The 20959-nt window shown below is 42.5% G+C and overlaps 1 protein-coding gene and 1 pseudogene across 1 annotated transcript in view; one reads left to right on the top strand and one right to left on the bottom strand.

Annotated features, from left to right (window-relative positions):
- The window catches only part of LOC145484949 (uncharacterized), a 78216-nt gene that overhangs the window by 38707 nt on the left and 18550 nt on the right, over nucleotides 1-20959 (bottom strand). The gene's annotated exons all lie outside the window — the stretch shown is intronic.
- On the top strand, nucleotides 8814-10316 carry LOC145484509 (uncharacterized; annotated as a pseudogene).

Genomic DNA, 20959 nt, shown 5'->3' with positions numbered 1-20959 from the left:
GCTTACCCTTCTGATGGCTTTTGTTAAGACGACATATAAGAAAAGGAAGACATCCTTCCAAAACACTTTATAAAATTCAGCAGGAAGGCCGTCTGTTCCAGGCGATTTACTGGGTTCCATTGTTTTTAATGCCTCTAAGCATTCTTTTTCAGACAATAGTCCTTTGCATTTTTTCTCATAGATATCATTAAGTGAAGGGTGTTCCTGGCTGAACAAGTTGTCAGAACATGATGTCACTGTGGGTTTTTTTGAAGAGCAAAGCCGACTATAAAAAGAATTGCATTCTTTTAAAATATTTGGGTCGTTTGTAGCATATGAACCATTGCTCGTCTTAATCTGCATTATTGTACTCCTCTTACAGTGTCTTTTCTAAATTCAATAAATATTTGCTATTTTTCTCCCCTTCATTGTACCATCTAGCCTTAGATCTAATTATGGTGCCTTGTGTTTTACACTGTATAATATTTTCTAATTCATTTTTCTTCCACCTTATTTATTCCTCAAGGACATCTTTATTATTTTCCCCCTGTTCCAGATGTCCTTCTAGGGTGGCTAGTGCACTTTCAATACTAGCCTCTTCATTTGTCATCTTCTTCACTTTGACTTTGGAATATTTCATTGAGGCATCTCTAATTTTAAGTTTTATCATTTCCCACAGTAACACTTCATTGACTTCTTCATTGCTTTTGTATTCACTGGCTATTTTGGCTATTATTGACTCTATAGCATTTACGTAATCAACTTCCCTCAAAAGTGCGGAATTAAATTTCCAGAAATTGGGTCCTCTGGGATTGGAATGGTAATTGATGTCAATTTTACATAAAGAGTGGTCTGTTTTGTACCCTGGAAGAATATCAGCATTTGAAATTCTTCCAGCAATGCTTAAACTAACCAAAAAGAAATGGTGGCAATGCTCTTCTGATCTATTCCGTCTCCAAGTATATCTTTTTGCGTTAGGCTTTAAATCTCTCCATATGTCGGTAAAATCCAAATTCTCCTGAATATATTTGAGCTCTTTAGGAGAATTCCATTCTGTCATTGGTTTCCTTCCTGTTTTGTCTTTTGAGACATCCAAAACAAGGTTGAAATCTCCGACAATAATAATTTCATCGCATTTAAAGGACAGCGTTTGTTCGCTCACATTTTTGAAGAAAGCTGGATCATCTGTGTTTGGAGCAAAAATGTTGGAAAGAGTCAAGGTCAGCTCTCCAACTTCCAAATCATCAATGATGTATCTGCCCTCTTTTACAAAGCTGCCTTGAAATTTTAAAAGAAAAGTTGTTATTGAAAAGAATAACGACACCTACTTTGTAACTCGCCAAACTACAGAATAAAGCTGTGTAACCCCATTCAGCATCCCAAACCTCAAAAGACTTTTCCATACAATGAGCTTCTTGCACCATGTAAATAGAACATTTTTTCTTTTTGAGCCACTGGAATACTTCTCTTCTTTTTTTTCATTATTAAACAAGCCTCAAACATTGAGTGAAGATATGGTTATTTTAGACATCTAAAAATAAAACAACTTGGTAAATGTGACCAGGTACTCCGATGTTTGCATAAGCTATTTGTAAGAGCGTTAGCCCTTTCACGTAACTTACCCAACTAATATAAACAAAAGACAAGAAGAAACGAATACTTACATTAATCAAGGAAAACATAAAAATATACTTAGTTTGGGTCTGGCTTCAGTAAAGGCTTCAGTAAAGACACATGTAAATGATCAAGGTTGCAACAAGCCTGTCTTGGGTTACTTGAGGCACTGCATTTATGTTGTCCCTGGATATTATACCTTTGGTCTGTATCTTCTGCCGTTTATGTACAGTTTATCATAAACCAGTTATGTGTCTTGTCCCTTCTTCTTTGCTGCTTTCATCACTTTGACTAAACCCTTCCGTATTTCAACGATCTCTCAGAAAATCTTGTGAAATATCATAATTTGTTTCCACCAATGTACGGACACTTGATAGTATGCACTTTTTTGTGAAAGCTAAATTTAGCAATGATTGGAAGTGGTTTGTTGCCTCTCTGATCTTGCCAAGGAGATGTGCCTGTTTAATTAGTATTTCATTAGTTTCTTCTTCTGCCATGTCTAGGTTTTGTTCCAAGAAGGTGTATAGCAGAGTTTCTGTTGTGGCACTGGATTCTTGCACTTCGGGAATGTTGTAGAAAATAAGATTATTCTGTCTGCTATGGCTTTCTAGTTTTATAGCGTGTTCCTTCTCAACAATAGCAACTTGTGTTAATTTATTTACATCTTCTGGGAGCTGTGATAGCATCTTCTGTTGGGTGTCCACTGTCTGTGTCCACAGAATTTTCTTTCTCCATTAGGTGTTATAATAAAGTGTATTATCATTTGTCACACGATGTGGTCACTTTAGATGTAGATCGCAACGTTTCAACTGCTTACTGCTAGTCTTCTTCAGGCGATAAGGTTGACTGATTGCACGGTATCATTTATATCACAAAGGTCGGCTGTGATTGGTGCATTTCGATCCTCCTATTGTTCCATTGTTCCGACGAGTAGCTGTTCCCTCAGTGGTCTGCTGTTGTACCGTTCTCCTGTTGTTGTGTTTTTTGATTGTGGGCATCCATGCTTCAGGAATTTCAATTCCACTATCCCTGTTGATGTTATTAGGGTGAAGTCTTATGTGAATAGCTTCCTTGACCCTACGTGTGTACCGTTGAGGATCTTGATCAATAAACTTGACCTCATTCCAGATAGGATAGTGGCCGGTCTCGTGGGTGTGTTCAGAAACACCGGAGGTCTGGGTACGGGCGAGTCATATATCCTTGTCATGTTCTTTGATCCTCTCCTGCATAGATCTCCCTGTTTCTCCAATGTAGACTTTGCCACACTCACAGGGAATCCTGTAGACAACACCATCTTGTTTAGCCGGGTTGATGGTGTCCTTTGGTCACACTAAGTGTGACCGAAGTGTCATGTCGGACTTGAAGACAGTGCGAATGCCTTGTTGTTCTAGGCAGCGGTGGAGAGACTTTGAAACTCCTTGGACATAAGGTAAAACGGCGGTAGATTTCAATTCTGCGACGGGCTCTCTTCTTGGGGTTGTTCGCGCCTTTGTGATCTGCTGCACAAATGAGGAGGAATATCCGTTACAAACAAGTACAGATGACAGATGTTTCTCCTCTCCAGTGATTACTGATGGTTTGGTCACGAGACGTTTAGCCCAGTTGTACAGACACTTCACAATACCGCACTTTACTGACTGAGGGTGGTGAGAATCATACGCTAGGTACTGATCAGTATGTGTTGGTTTCCTGTAGACACTGGTGGTAAGGCGGCCATCAGGAGAGCCCGTCACGAAATTTAAATCCACCGCCGTTTTACCTTATGTCCAAGGAGTTTCGGAGTCTCTCCGCCACTGCCTAGAACAACAAGGCATTCGCACTGTCTTCAAGTCCGACACGACACTTCGGTCACACTTAGTGCGACCAAAGGACACCGTCAACCCGGCTAAACAAGATGGTGTTGTCTACAGGATTCCCTGTGAGTGCGGCAAAGTCTGCATCGGAGAAACAGGGAGATCTATGCAGGAGAGGATCAAAGAACATGACAGGGATATACGACTCACCCGTACCCAGACCTCTGCCATTTCTGAACACACCCATGAGACCGGCCATTATTCTATCTGGAATGAGGTCAAATTTATTGATCGAGATACTCACTGGTACACACGTAGGGTCAAGGAAGCTATTCACATAAGACTTCACCCTAATAACATCAACAGGGATAGTGGAATTGAAATTCCTGAAGCATGGATGTACACGATCAAAAAACACAACAGGAGAACGGTACAACAGCAGACCACTGAGGGAATAGCTACTCATCGGAACAATGGAACAATAGGAGAATCGAAATGCACCAATCACAGCCGACCTTTGTGATATAAATGATACCGTGTAATCAGTCGAAACATCGCGATCTACATCTTAAGTGACTACATCGTGTGACAAACAATAATACACTTTATTATTGCATCTACCACGATGAATAACAACAACCTTTTCCTCCATTAGGTGTTGTTTTCCCCTGAGCTCTTCGATTTCCTTTATTCCAGCTAAAGTGAGGTCCAGTTTACTGTTTATTTCTGCGAGCGTCGCTGCCATGTCGTTGGACGGATTAGATTCTTCTGAATTTGAAGGTTCATCATGTCTGAGAGCCTCTCATTACTCTTGACTTGTTTCCGTGTCATTCCCTCTTTATCTGGCATTGTGTCTAAATGTATAAAGCCATCTTTCTACACCATTTGATGTAGTGGTCACAGAGCTCAAAAATAACGTCCGTACACCTCAACAGCTCTTCCCAATTCTTCTTCAGATTATTACTTGAGTTAAAATTTAATTTAAAAACAGTGTTGCACCCACGCAACATTATGGCAGACCTAGTGTCTTTAATGCTCGTCAGCATTCAATTGTCAAAGCTGAAATTGATAGACTCCTCGCTAAAGTGGTCATTATCCAGGCGACACAGGAACCAGAGGACTTTATTTCCACAATATTTTTACGACCGAAAAAAGATGGCACACACCGTAGCATTCTAAATCTCAAAGCGTTTAACAAATTTATAGCTTACAATCATTTTAAAATGGATACACTAGAGGCCACTGTAAACATGACAAGGTCAGGTTGTTTTATAGCTTCGGTGGACTTAAAAGACGCGTATTATACCATTCCTATCCACCCATCTCACCAAAAATACTTAAAGTGCTGTTTTGACAGTGTTTTTTCAAATATACCTGTCTGCCTAACTAGTGCCCTGCACATATTTATTAAACTATCGAAACCTGTGTATGCCACACTTAGGAGTGTGGGACATCTCAATTCAGGGTATATTGATGATTCTTATCTGCAAGGCAACACCTCAGCTCAATGTCTTAAAAATGTGATTGACACCATCACCATGTTTACCAAATTAGGGTTTCACATCCATCCAGAGATATCAGTTTTCATGTCATCCCAGAAATTAACTTTCTTATGGTTTGTATTGGATTCTATCGCTATGACAGTTACACTTACTGGGGAAAAAGTTCAATGGATTCTGTTTGCACTATGCTCTTACAAACACAACTGCCAACAATTAGACAGGTCGCAGAGGTTATCGGGTATTCTACTGTCCAATTTTCCTGGTGCTCAGTACAGACCTCTACACCACCGCCACCTTGAATGGGATAAATATCTCGCACTCATAGCAAACAAGGGTGATTACATGGGAAAAATGCACTTATCCCCTCCCACTTTCACAGAAATTCAGTGGTGGTGCAATAATGCCATAACTCTCAAACAAGATATCCACTACGACCACCCCAGTATCACAATTCAGTCAGACGCATCAACATTGGGCTGGAAAGCGGTTTTTGGCACTCAGGAAATGGGGCGAGATGAACCTCTTTGGAAGCTGGATATCATATAAGTATATTGCAATTACTTGCAGCCTTTTTTGCATTAAAGTGTTTTTGTAGCCATGTGAACAACTGCCACATCCAAATTTAGATCACAGGGCATACTAATTGCTCTGTTTTGGCCAACCCAAATGTGGTTTCCATTACTCCTACAACATTTGTGCGACCAGCCCTGGATTCTGCCCCTACGCCCAGACCTTCTTCAACACCCCTCTCACAGAAGCCCACATCCCCTACACAGAAATCTTCATCTGTTACAACTTTCCAGAGGAGGTTAAAGAAATTCTCATGGCAACTTGGAGGAAAGGCACTCAAAAACAGTATACCACATACATTAAAAAATGGATGGCATTCTGTCATGTAAGACAAATTAATTGTTATTGACCACCACCGAGTGACACCCTTCAATTCCTCAAGGGGCTTTTTAATCAAGGGCTTACCTACTCTAACCTTAATAAAGCTTCCTCTACCTTAGCTACCATTGTTGTGATAGATGGGGAAAGCTTTGGTAGCAATCACATTGTTACCCAGTTTATGAAAGGGGTATTTGAATCGTGTAGACCCAAACCTAAATATGACAAAATTTGGGATGTTTCAGTGGTTTTGAAACATTTATCTTCTTTATACCCCAATGAAAAATTGTATTTAAAGGATTTAATGCACAAGTTACTTATGCTAATTTTACTGGTTTCGAGTCAACAAGAGCAATCAATACGCTACTTAGATCTACAACATCTTACCATGGAAGAGGATAATTCTTTCTTCGACGTTGCTGAGCATATTAAGACCAGTACTCCCCGAAGCCCATATATGAGGATTGACATTGCTGCCTATGGGCCAGACAGATCAATTTGCTCCCTGACTTGTCTGAAAGCATACATCAACAAGACCAAGAACTTGCATAATAACGAAACAAAATTGTTTATTAGTTATGTTAGACCCCATAAGCCTGTATCTAGGGACACAATTTCAATGTGGACTAAGGAAACTCTGACTTTGTGGGATTGATACCAAGGTGTTCACAACACACAGGACTAGGTCAGCATCTGTTTCCAAAGCAGATGAAAAGGATGTCCCTGTCCATCAGATCATGGCTAAGGCAGGCTGAAAGTCTGCCGAGATCTTCCATAAATATTACAATAAACCTGTTATTCAAGGAAACAGACTAGCTTCTGCTATCCTCAACCAGTGAAAACTTCGCAATGTTTCTTGTATATTACATGTACTATTTTTGCTTATTTTGTTGCTGTTAGACCATAAATTACAAACATATTTATCATTGCTTATGCTCAATCTCTTGCTTTTGTATGGATTTCATTCCTCCTGTTTGAGTGCATGTCGTATGGATGCATCAATCCTTTAATGTCTCATGGGATCTCTGCCTTCTGGTGATGTGACAGAATTGAAAAATTAAATGAGACTTACCTGTAAGTTGAAGTTTGATTGAAATTCTATCACATCACATCAGAAGACAAGAGATAAGATGCCCTCCACTATCTACACTTACCCTCTCTGAGGCAAGTTGGTTGCCAGTCTTTTTCTAGTTTGGCTTTTTCGGCCAGCATACTATTTTTTGGTGCACCCAGTATGTGGCTTTTAACTATGACTTGCGCAAGCACCGTGCTATCTCATGTGATCTCTCGCCTTCTGATGTCATGTGATAGAATCTCAATCAAACCTCAACTTATAGGTAAGTCTCGTTTAATTTTTCAATTCTCCTGCTCATTCACCTATCTTTCTGCTACAGCAAAAGTGTTTATCCAAGGTGAACGCTTTTGCTGCTTATAATAAGCCATTTGAACCCTTTCCTGCCCGAGACCCACTTTAGTGGGTCCCGATATGGCCCATACTTCAACTCGCTCCCAGTAGACATAAATGCGTATAGGGGGATTTAAGCATTGCCACAGGGTACATATTTGAAACAAGCTTTCAATCAATTTGAAGCAAGAGAAGGTTGGCGAGGATTTTGCACAAGTTCACAAGTTTGTTTTCAAATTTTTGCTTTCAAAATGGCGTTGGCGAGCACCTCTCATGCTGAAGATGAACAAGAATTGATTTTTTCCTCTTCTGGAGATGAAATTAGCGATTTTCAAGGCTTCGATATTGATGAAATGCCCTTGAGTTTCATAGCACGTGGAAATGAACAACGTGAGTCTGACAGCGACCAAGATATGGATGATTTCCTTGATGAAAGTAGTGATGAAGATGATTCAGCTAGCGAGTCAGCTGATGAGATCGTTGAAGATTGGAGCAGTATTCTTACTCCTCAAACAGCGATTGCATTTGAAGAGCACATTGGTCTCGTTAGAAACCTGCCTCCAGATAAGAAAGCTATTGATTTCTTTGAATTATATTTTACCGAACGGTTGTACCGCCTAATTGTACGCGAGACGAATCGTTACGCTGGGCAAGCACAACGACGGTTAGCAAAGCCGCTTGGATGGATCGAACTAACCATCAATAAGTTGCGTATGTGGCTTGGACTTTATTTTGCAATGGGGATTGTGCAAAAGCCTTCTCTTCAGTCCTACTGGGAAAAAGATCAGGTAACTGTAACCCCTAGTTTTGGAAATATTATGTCCAGCAACAGATTTATGAACATATTGCGTTTTATACATTTTGTTGACAACGAAAGTGAGGTACCATGCAATCCTGCCCAACATGACTGCCTTTTCAAAATTCATAGTGTTCTTGATGAACTACAACGACAGTTTAGGCAGAATTACATTCCAGCTAGAGAGGTTTCAATTGACCAGACAATGGTGAAGTTCAAAGGGAGGAAGTTTTTTCGCCAATTTCTCCCCAGTAAGCCAATACGATTTGGTTTCAAACTGTTTACCGTTGCTGAATCTCACACAGGCTACATCTGTGATTTTGAAGTGTATACTGGTCGTAAAGGGGAGGCAGAACTAAATCAAACCTGAAATGTAGTTCTTCGACTGATGGGACCTGTAATGACTTGGTCTTGTTTTAGGAATGATTTGAATAGAGACATTTAAGAAGTGGACATTTCAGTGTTTCATTTATGACGCGTGCCGCTGATCATGCATTCTGCAGTCGCGGTAAATATCAAGTTTCAAAAGCACATGGTCTGCTTTTGAGTTCGTTTTAGTGTGTTCGAAGTTCATTGTTAGTGTCGAGCAGGATTTCATTTCTTATTAGCGGAACAAGGCATGAAAAACTTGTAAGTATCGATCGGTTTTCATTTAGCTTTCTTATCCTTTGTGATTCAGTTGTTATTTTGGTTTACTTAGCGGATTTACGCATTTGATTTCAGTGAATCGTTGTTCATGTAATAAAAGACGTTTGCAGTTCAGCGCATCTCTAGTTTTACTTGTTGCCACTTTCCTGTAGTCAACATTGGGTTCCTACATTATTCAAAGTTTTTCTATGGCGTCGCAAGATCACGAGATGCCAGATGGAGCAAAAGGTACGTCGCTCCAACAAGTTCAAGAGGAAATATCGTCAAGCGAAGATCCTCGCGTTGAAACAACAGCTAATTATGTTCCACCATCCGAAACTGCGGGTTTAGAAAGTAATCTTACCTCGAGGCAGAGGGTTCCGTCAAAAGTTATGGATTCGGAGGAAGTTCGAATCGAAAGAGCTATTGATTTAAAGGCAAAAAGAGCGGGACATTTGGGGTACGTGAGAAGGAGGTTGAAATTTGTACAAGGACTTCTGTCTGAACATGCGAGCGAACACAAAGTGATGAAAGGTGTCGAAGATTACGAGCGTGCATTCCACAAGTTTGTAGACTCCCATGAAACCTACTTAAGTTTTGAAGATAATGAACGAATGAGAACTATGGCGAACAAAAGTTACGAGAATGAAAAAGAGTGCAAATTCCGCCTCGAGGTAGAGCTCAGCGCGTGGAAATATAAGGCTAAAAACGACACGAAAGGAAGGTCCAAGTCTGATCGCAAATCACATCGGTCGAGTAAAACCGGGAAGAGTTCCCGTACCAGTTCGAGTAGCGTAAGAGAGAAGCGAAGATTGCTTGAAGAAGCACGGCTGAAGGTGGAAGCACTTGAACAAAGGCAGAGCCTGGAGCGTCGCTTGGAAGAGGAAGAAGCTGAGTTTCAGAAGAGAGAGCTTGAAATCGCTAAGGAAAGGGAATGAAACAAGGCTGAGATGGCAAGGAAAATTGAAAGGATGCAGGTGGAAATGGAACTAAAGAAGGCTACTGTGGACCTTGAGATTGAGAAAGAGGAATTGGAGACCGAGCGCTCGGATGATGAAACTGTAAGTGAGATAATTCCACCATTAAATCCAGAGTTGATCCCTCACACACCACTAAGGCCTTTCAGTTTACCACAAGACACACACCTTATCCCGCAACCCCCATCTGATGTACAAGCAACCAGAACTAAGGCTTTGGAAGCTGAGCATGAGGTGTCGTCGGTATCGACGTTTTCTCAGAGTGACATGGATCCCCCATACGTACCACTTCCCAACCCTGCTTCTCAGCCGAAAGAGACCAGGCAAAAGTCTTCAGTAAGAGTAGATGTAGATGAATTCAAACCGTTTGTGACCAAGGATGAGAAGAGTTCGCCCACCGATAAATTTAAAAGTGAGCTTCAAACCCCTCAGCCAAGTCACACTCAGCTTGAGCAAGTGTTGTTACAAACACTTCAGCACCTTACACAGCAACCAGCCAGCCAAGTGCCACACCCCCCGTCAGTAGAACTTGCAGATAAAGCGCCATGGCAAGCAATCGCAGAGGCACTTAAACAAGGTCCCACTCTACCGAAAATTGAGTTGATGAAGTTTGGGGGAGACCCTTCCGAGTATGGAGAATTTGTTGCCAATTTCTGCGACCACATTGAGAGTCAGGTGCCCGATGATTCGCAAAGATTGACCTGTCTACTCGCGCAGTGTGTTGGAAAGGCGTGAGAGGCTATAAAAAGCTGCGTCAACCTTCCTACTGGTCAGAGGTATGGTGAAGCGTGGAAAACTCTGTCAAAGAATTTTGGACAGCCTCACATGGTGGCTGATGCACACATGAAAAGGTTAAGAGAATACAACCTTAGAAGAGTTGATGCCGCAAGTCTGATGGATTTTGCGAGAAAACTTGAAGATACCAAACGAGTGTTAACGAGTATGGGACCACTTTACGTAAGCCGCCTCGACAATGAAGATACGATTCTTATGCTGATGAAAAAGTTACCCGATGAGGGCTTGAAGCGGAAATGGACAGACGTTGCTGGAGACCTAATTTGTTCTAAGGGACAAGTTTACTTTTCTGATTTTGTGAATTTCATACAGAAATGAGCAGATCGCTTAAACAACCGTTTTGGCCAGGAACTGAAGTCGTCACTGCCTCAGCATGAAAAGGAAAGAAGACATGGAAACAAAGACAAACAAGATCTGCCATTTAAGGCTACAACCCTAGCTACCCAGAGCAGAGGAAACAGAAGGTCTGCTGGTACTGGCTTAGCCACCTTGAAGTGTTATCAATGTTCCGGACTGCATGCAATTTGGCAGTGTGAGACCTTTAAGAATGCATCTTACGAAGATCGGTCGCGAACTGTACGACAGAAGCTGTGTGGAAGTTGCCTTTCGTATGGACACTTCTCAAGATCTTGTTTGAAGGGATTTTCTTGTCGGAAATCGGGTTGTGGAAAGAAGCACCATTTCCTTCTTCACCCACCAGACCGCGAAGAGACTGACGACCGTGTAGTAGAACAAGAAAGTGCAAATCAGCAACCAGTCATTCGTGGCCAAAGTTCAGTTGGTAGAACAGCTGCAACACTCACTGAATCCAACCATCCCCCGGTTATCGAATCCAGTACCTTTGCCGTATCCAGAGATTCTGCTCCAAGGGAAGCCTCAACCAGCAGTCGACCGAGGGTCTGCTTCAAGGTCGTCCCAGTAAGAGTCAGTGGGCCAGGTGGGAACAAGCAGCTAACAACATACGCCTTCCTAGACAGCGGATCAGACACTACACTCTGCTTAGAAAGTCTTGTAGAAGAATTAAGCCTTGAACGTGAGCCTACTGATTTTACCCTTTCAACAGTCAATTATGAAGGGAAGGAACGTGGTCACCAAGCCCGCTTGGATATAGAAGCACTTGACGGGAAAACGAAGTTCACACTCGATCGGGTTCTGACAATGGAGAGCCTACCCATTGGAGAGAGACATTTTGCCAACAATAGAGAATTGACAAAATGGCCACACCTTGATGGCGTCAGTCTTCCCGAAATAGAAGGGCATCGAGTCTCCATCCTTATTGGCAGCGACCGACCGGATATTATCGATGATAATTCTGAAATCAGAAGAGGAGCTTGGGGCCAGCCCTATGCCGTAAATACTCCCTTAGGTTGGACGGTGTATGGCCCAATGGGTGAACCCAACAGCAATGGCATCCATGTCAATTTCGTAAGGAGTGATCATGAAGAGATGTTAAGTCAGCAATTGGAACGTTTGTACAATACCGAGTTCAAAGATACCTTTGTGGATGTTGAAGAGAGTTTGTCGTTGGAAGACCAAAGAGCGAAGCAGATTATGGATCAATCAGCGGTCCTTGTTAATGGACATTATCAGCTCAAGCTGCCATTCCGGCATAGTCCTCCCTGCTTACCTGATAGTCTACAAGTGGCAAAGAAGAGATTGTATTGGCTGAAAAAGAGAATGGAAAGAGACCCTGAGTTCCACAAGCAATATGCAAGCGTTATCCAGAAATACCAAGAAGAAGGATCTTCACGTCAAGTCCCTGATGAACAAATTTCTTCCCTCAAACCCATTTGGTACCTACCGCATCACGCTGTTTGGCACCCGAGAAAACCTGAAGAGCCGAGAGTGGTATTCGATTGTGCCTGCAAGTCCAGCGGTGTCTCGTTGAACAATCAGTTGTTGCAGGGACCAGAGAACACAAGCTCACTTATAGGAGTCATTCTGCGATTCAGAGTTAACAGTGTAGCCGTGGCAGCTGACATTAAGCGGATGTTCCATCAGGTGTTTGTGTCTCCTGAAGACCGGGGCGCCCTTTGCTATCTGTGGTGGCCGGATGGAGATTTGACGAAGGACCTGAAGACCTTTCAGATGCTAGTCCATATCTTTGGGGCTACCTCATCACCCAGCATTTGTGGTTACGCATTACGGCAAACAGCTGCCGATTACAGCGAAGGTTTCTCCTCTCAGACCATTGACGCAGTCATGAGAGACTTTTATGTCGATGACCTGCTCAAGTCCTTCAAAACGACCGGCCAGGCAGTGGAAACTACAAAGGAGCTACAGGAACTGCTAGCGAAAGGAGGATTCCAGCTGACCAAAGTTATGTCCAATGAGCGCGAAGTCCTAAATGCATTCCCACCTGAACATCGAGCACCAGCTGTCAAGGACTTAGATATCAATCTCAACAGTCTACCCATGGACCGAGCCCTAGGAATCCATTGGGACATGGAGGCAGACACCTTCAACCTAGTTGTTAGTGATAAATCCCATCCAGGGACCCGGAAAGGCGTCCTGTCGTCGATTGCAACAATTTATGATCCCCTTGGTTTGGTTGGTCCCCTAATCCTGCCTGGAAGAGAGATCAACCAAGAGCTATGCAGATTAAAGTATGACTGGAATGACAGGCTCCCTGATGAACTAGCAGTGAAGTGGAGAGATTGGAAGGAAGGACTCGTAAGCCTCACCGGTTACAGTATCCCTCGATCCTTTACTCCCCGAGACTTTGGAGAAGTAGAAAGAGCTGAACTCCATCACTTCGCAGACGCTTCTGAAGGACATGGATATGGGACAGTAACTTACCTGCGTTTCGTTAACAAAGAAGGGAGCATCCACAACAGTTTCCTCATGGGCAAGTCGCGAGTGAGGCCTCTAAGGAGTGGTATCAGCGTGCCTAAGATGGAGTTGACCGCTGCCACCTTGTTGATCAAGATGGACAAGCTCATTATGCGAGAGTTGGAAGGTCGCATCAAGATTCACAGCGTCACCTTCTGGACCGATTCAATGATCGTCCTAAGGTACATATTCAATGAGACGAAAAGATTTGTCACCTTCGTCGCCAATCGTGTTGCTGTCATCAGAGAAGGATCAAGGCCCTCACAATGGCGTCACGTTAGGTCAGAAGCTAACCCGGCTGATTTGGCCTCGAGAGGAATAAAGGCCTCCGAAACCAAGAAGTTAGAAGTGTGGAAACATGGCCCAGATTTTCTGTGGAAAGATCAAAAGGAGTGGCCACAGCAACCCGGTGATCTCCATCAAGAACTATCAGACCAAGATGAGGGAGTCAAGAAAGAGAAGATCACCGTTAATGCATGTGCCGAGAAAGAAGACTTCTGGGGCACTTTATTTGAAAGATTCTCAACATGGGAGAAGTTAAGAAGAGTGGTGGCTTGGATCATTCGAGGAGCCCGTAAGCTGTTGCAGTTGCGAACGAAGCCAGTGGCAGCCACTGTTTCGCTTGTGAACCCAGAGGAGAAGGTTCCCCACCTCCTATTGTTAGATGTAGAAAAAGCAGAGAGAATTATCGTAAGGAACGTCCAGATTCAGACCTTTCCTGAAGAGTTGTCCAACCCAAATCCGTGCAAAGGTCCTCTTACCAAGTTGAAACCATTCGTGAATCAAGGAGTCTTGCGAGTTGGAGGAAGACTAGACCGTGCAGACCTCAGCTATGATGTAAAACACCCAATGATATTACCTGGGAAGCACCGTGTAACAGAGATGATCATCCTCCATTACCACCATGCTAATGGTCATGTAGGTCCACACCAAGTACTAGCGGAGATAAGACAGCGTTTCTGGATTGTGAGTGGTGTTTCGTCCATCCGACGTGTCCTGCGGCAATGCCATGAATGTAAGCGCCAGAATGCTACAGTGGGAGAGCAGATTACAGCACCACTCCCAGTGGTGAGAGTTTCTTCACACAGCTACCAGTTAATCTACCCGTTTGCTGCTGTTGGAATAGATTATTTTGGACCACTCTACGTCCATGCAGAACCACTTACCAGATCTGTGAGAAAGAATCCCAAACTCCACAAGCGCTATGGTTGCATCTTTACCTGCCTTAGGTATAGAGCCGTCCACATCGAGCTTGCGAATGATTTAACGATGGACAGCTTCATTCAAGCAGTAACAAGATTTGTCGGGAGACGAGGTCCACCCAGGGTTATTTACAGTGACAATGGCACAAACTTCAGGGGAGCAGAAACCGATGTTTTGAATGCGTTGAAGACCTGGGACCAAGAAAGAGTAGGACGTGAGCTGCTTCAGGAGAATATACAGTGGTATTTCAATCCCCCGGCGGCAAGCCACCAAGGAGGTGTTTGGGAGCGGCTCATTCGCTCCGTTCGAAGGATTCTCCACGCCATGATTGGTGAGCACCTTGTCAATGAGCAGACCCTAACGACATTCCTGACAGAAGTCGAGAAGATCCTGAATAGTCGACCGATCACTCGTGTGTCTAGCGACCCTGACGATTTAGAGGCCTTGACCCCTAACCACATACTGCTGTTGCGCCCGAATCCGTGTTCAGCTCCTCGTAAATTGGAATACTCCGACAAGTTTCAAGCAAGATGGAAACATGTGCACATTTTGGCGAATGAGTTTTGGGCCCGCTGGGTTAAAGAATATCTTCCCTTGTTGCAGGAACGCCAAAAGTGGCTGAAGCAGAGGCGAAACTTCAAGGTCGGAGACTTGGTCATCATGAAGGATGCAAACCTCTCCCGAGGACAGTGGCCCAAAGCGCTAGTTCAAGAGACCTTCCCAGATTCTGATGGTGTGGTGCGACAAGTTCTGGTGAAAAGTGCAAGAGGTGTCTTCAGGAGAGATATCCGCAAACTCTGCCTTCTGGAAGAGGAGCTATTGAAGTCCATTGAGGAGTCCATGGAGAAGAAAAAAAACCTGAACTTGTGCGATTAGTTATTGAACTGTCGATTGACCTTTTTCTTAAGATCCAGGAATTTGGAATCAATGACATTCTTTCTGTTATCAAACGAGTCAAATACCTAAAGACTACGAGAGTCTTTGGGGGGGAGCATGTAACGACTTGGTCTTGTTTTAGGAATGATTCGAATAGAGACATTTAAGAAGTGGACATTTCAGTGTTTCATTTATGACGCGTGCCGCTGATCATGCATTCTGCAGTCGCGGTAAATATCAAGTTTCAAAAGCACATGGTCTGCTTTTGAGTTCGTTTTAGTGTTTTCGAAGTTCATTGTTAGTGTCGAGCAGGATTTCATTTCTTATTAGCGGAACAAGGCACGAAAAACTTGTAAGTATCGATCGGTTTTCATTTAGCTTTCTTATCCTTTGTGATTCAGTTGTTATTTTGGTTTACTTAGCGGATTTACGCATTTGATTTCAGTGAATCGTTGTTCATGTAATAAAAGACGTTTGCAGTTCAGCGCATCTCTAGTTTTACTTGTTGCCGCTTTCCTGTAGTGAACATTGGGTTCCTACAGGACCCTTACAAGGAAAAGGCTATTGGCTTTTCACAGACAATTTTTACACAAGCCCAGAACTTTACTTTTCTCTGAGAGAACGTGGAATTCAGGCCTGTGGTACAGTCAGACCAAATCGCAAAGATCTTCCCAAAGAAATCATGGACCACAAGCTCCCCCTTGTGAAAAACTTGCAACGTGGAGAGTGCACTTTCAGGCAGAAGGGAGAACTTGTGGCTCTTACTTGGAAAGACAAGAAGCCAGTACACCTTATTTCTACTATACCAATAGGAAACAGGATGTATACTGCCACCCGCAAAGTAAAAGTTGATGGGGCATGGCAAGCGAAAGAGTTTGGCTGTCCTGTGGGCATCAAATTGTACAATGCATCAATGGGTGGTGTTGACCTAGCCGATCAAAGAATTGCTTCTTACAAAAACATTTCAGAACTTGTACTTGGTATTTAGCACTCTTCTTTCATGGACTTGAACAGTGCTGTCTGAATAGTTTTATTTCAATGCAAGCTACTCCCAGCCATCAAAATGCCAAATGCACACAACAACAACAACAATAACTTTATTAATGTGTCAAATACATTCTAGCCGAGGATAAAAAACCCTCTACTGATAGGGGACACAAAATAAATAAAATAAATTATAAAATTTAAAAACCTAAATTTGATATTTACAATAAAAAGAGACTAAAATTTAACTACATTATTTACAGTAATTCCAACAATTCTAAAATAATTCATTCATAAGTGGATCATGTGCTACATAAAACACAATTCTCGCATTTGTGTTCAATTTTCTGTGAAAGATTAGTTAACGTGATCTGTCTTTTAAAAGATTGTAGAAACGGTAAGTTTTTTAGGTTAGTCGAGCATGGATTCCACAGCATAGGTCCAATATATCTTAGCAAGTGTTTACCATAGGTGACAGTATTAAATCTGGGAATGTGGAAATCTGCGCTTCTAAGGTTGTAAGTAGAACTTTTCAATGAGAACATATTTTTGACGTTTGGAGGACACAAATCATGCTTCACTTTGAACATCAAACAAGCTATATCCTGTAGTCTTCTTTCGTAAAGAGATTTTAAATTAGCTTTCTTCAGCAGTTCCTCATAAGTAGATTTGCTATCTCTGAAGACTGCACGCAAACCCCTCTCTAGGGTGCGTTCAAGTTTTCTCTTGTCACTTGCTCGGCAGACACAGCTTACATTCCATGCATTATTGTCAAAGCAATTGATTGGTAGAAGAACTTATGTCAAGAAAAGGGGAAGGCCTTCAACCCCTCTTCCAGCAGAAATTCACTTCAATCATAATGATTTTCACCACCTGGTAAAACGAGATGCAAAGAAAGCATGCATTGTCCACACCCAAGAAGTGGAAACAGTCTATGAGTGTGCTGTGTGCCAGAGACATCTGTGCATAGAACCTTGCTTTCATCATTACCACACCATGCTGTTGAAATATTTATGATAATGTATGCGTTACAATAGAAGCTGATTGGTTGATTCTCTTTAATGCACGCTTCAAGTTCCTGCCATGTTGTTGTTGTTTGACTAGGTTTTTGATCCTACATGACGATGTACATGAGTAGTGTGTTCAGTTTAGATTAAAAAGTCCTGGATAGTTGTGGCTCGGTTGGTTTATTTTAACAGGTTATGGGCCCAGGACGTGGAGTTGTTGTTATTTAACGCTGTTTTGCCGTAGAACATGACATCGATGTCGGAAACTATAAAGATTGAAAAGCTGAATGGGAAGAATTACCAATCATGGAAGTACAACATAAAGCTCGTTTTAATGGAGCGTGGTCTATGGGGATTTACACAAGAAGGTCAAGAAACTCCCCCAGCAGAAACTGCAACAGCGGCTGTGAAGAATGCCTTTCGGTTACGATCCGACAAAGCCTATTCTCTGATTGCATTAAACATGGAAAAAGGTCTGCAAGTTCACATTTCTTCGGTGACTAACCCACTCGAAGCATGGAAAATATTGCAGAAGCAGTTTGAGTTTGTATCGGTCACACAGATTGTCCGTATAAATCGTAAATTTTACGTGGCTAGCATGAAAGAAGATGCAGATTTGATGCAACATTTAACCCACATGACTTCCCTCGCTGAGCAGTTGCGCGAAATGAATGAGGAAATCTCTTCAAAGAAATTCGCCACCGTGGTGTTAGGAAGTTTACCCGAGTCGTACGATAATTTCCTGACGAGTTTAAACGCAAGAAATGCAGATGATCTCGACTGGGAGAACGTCAAAGGATTACTGATCGAAGAATATATGAAGAGGGCGGAAAAGAATGAGAACAAAAAAGCGGCCGACAATGCACTTTTTGTCAATAGAGGAAGAAATTTCAACCGAGGAAGACATCAAGCACGTGGTGGAAGCCGTGGTGCCAGTGGCGGTCGTGGTGCACGTTTTCTGATTTCCAATCCCATTAAAGGTTCTCAGCCTCACCGCGATGAACGAGAAAAACACAAAGGAATCACATGCTTTAAATGTAACCAGGATGGACATATTGTGAAGAACTGTCCGTACAATAACAAACAGTATGACAGCAGAAGAGAAAGTTCAAATATGGCTGAACTCGAAGGAGTTGCACTGATTTCAAGTATGATGAATCGGTCAGATGAATGGTTCATTGACTCGGCAGCGACAAAGCATATGAGAAACGACAGAAGCATTTTGGAGAACTTTGTTGAGTACCAACAACCAAAGAATATTTATCTTGGAGACAGCACAATGATTCATGCTCTCAGTGAAGGGAAGGTAAGACTTCAAACAGTAAACAGTTCTCATGATGTTGTTCTAGACTTGCACAAAGTGTTGTTTGTACCAAAATTGACCAAGAACCTACTTTCAGTACCCACAATGGCATTGATGGGAGCAGAAATTCGCTTTGATAAGGACAAATGTTTGATATTGAAAGACAGTAAGGAATTTGTCATTGGTCATTTATTGTCTGACAAGCTGTACACAGTCAATACCATCGAGTACGCTCAAGTTTCAAAAACTGACAGTGCACAATCACTTGAAGTTTGGCACTGTAGATTGGGTCATCTAAACTACACCTATGTGAATCAGTTAGTGAAGAAAGAAATGGTTGATGGCCTGAAATGTGAGATAGAAACCCAGCCCCAGAGAGAATGTGAAGCATGTGTACTTGGCAAAATGCAGAAGAAGCCCTTTCCTAAACAGAGCCAACACAGGGCAACCAGACCATATGAGATTGTACATAGTGATGTATGTGGCCCAATGCAAGTGGAATCAAAGGGTGGCAGTAGATACATGCTAACATTCACAGATGATTATTCACAGTACACGACTGCTTACTTCATCAAATCCAAGAGTGAAGTACTTTCAAAGTTCAAGGAATATGTCAATTCCGTTGAGAAACATACTGGTCAGCAGATTATGAAACTGAACATTTTGGCAGAGGATGATGTTAAGGTCCTGAGAAGTGACAATGGAGGAGAGTACACCTCGAACAATTTTGCGAAATTCTGTGTTAAGAAAGGAATTTCACGCAAGTTCACTGTTCCATACTGTCCGCAGCAAAATGGAGTTGCTGAGCGGATGAATCGCACAATTATGGAGGGAGCAAGATCGATGCTCTACCAAGCTAAGTTACCATTGGACTTCTGGGCTGAAGCCTGCAGTACAGCAGTTTACCTTCACAACCGAAGCCCCACAACAGCATTGAAGAGTGAAACCCCATTTGAGCGTTTGTTTGGTAGGAGACCAGACATTTCTCATCTGAGAGTCTTTGGCTGTGTGAGTTACGTGCATGTTCCAAATGGTCAGCGGAGAAAGCTAGATGCTAAAGCTCGTAAATCAATTTTCGTTGGATATCCTCCTGGTGTCAAAAGGTATAAACTTTATGATTTAGAGAAGAAGTTTGTTGTGAGCCGAGATGTTCAGTTCTTTGAACAGAACTTTGATCATTTTGATGAGATCAAACCGAAGGATGCAGTCCAAGCAGACATGAGAAGCATATTCCCGGACGCAGACCAAGAAAGTGAAAGAGTTACCCAGCATTCCGTACCTGAAGAACCTGCAGTTCCAGAAAATGTTGAGCCTGCAGTTCCAGAAAATGTTGAGCCTGCAGTTCCACAGATAGTTAAACCAGTGGGAGTACCAAATGAAGAAGCACCAGTGCAAAGAACATATGAAGATGTTTTCATGGAAGAAGTTCGAAACCTCCCACCAGTAAGAGAGCGAAGAATGCCAAGCAAATTCTGTGATGAAGATTGCCTACTAGTTGATTCAGAGATTGATGAGCCGAAGACAGTTCAAGAAGCATTGAATGGTGAACAGTGTGTCCAATGGAGAGAAGCTATGGAATCAGAGTACTCTTCTTTATTAAAGAATAATACATGGGATCTAGTACCTCCACCTGAAGGAAAGAACATTGTGGGATCTCGCTGGATCCTGAAAGTCAAGCGTGACGAAGATGGTGGTGTAGACCGTTTCAAAGCTAGACTTGTTGCACAAGGATATTCTCGAGTGAAAGGCGTCGACTATGACGAAGTGTTCTCACCAGTGGCCAGATACACTTCAGTGAGATCGTTGCTTGCGTTAGCTAATGCACATGATTTGGAAATACATCAAATGGATGTAAAAACTGCCTTTCTGAATGGCTCATTGGACTGTGACATTTACATGTCTCAACCGGAAGGATTTGTTGATCCTGACAGACCAAACCATGTTTGCAAGCTGAAAAAGAGCATTTATGGACTTAAACAGTCAGCTCGTTGTTGGAACACTACTCTTGATGAGTATATGAAATCTGTTGGCTATCGCAAGAGCAATGCTGATGGATGCATTTATGTGAAATCAGTGAAAGAGGCTGATGGTCACATCAGTTTTGTGATCATGGGTGTGTATGTTGATGACATCATTCCAATCTCAAATAACCCTGCATTGCTGAAAGCGGAGAAAGCTGCACTGTGTGAAAGGTTTGAGATGACTGATCTTGGTGAGATCCACTATCTCCTTGGTATGTCAATCAACTGTGACAGAGAGTCCAGAACATTGACAGTAAGTCAACCCAGCTACCTGGACAAAGTCCTCAAGAACTTTGGAATGGAAAACTGCAAACCTGTTTCTACTCCACTTGAGCCTGGTAGAAAGTTTCAGCAGTT

Source organism: Orbicella franksi, chromosome 4, assembly GCF_964199315.1.
Source record: "Orbicella franksi chromosome 4, jaOrbFran1.1, whole genome shotgun sequence".
Classification (NCBI taxonomy): Eukaryota; Metazoa; Cnidaria; class Anthozoa; order Scleractinia; family Merulinidae; genus Orbicella; species Orbicella franksi.
This window is presented reverse-complemented; position numbering and strand designations above follow the sequence as displayed.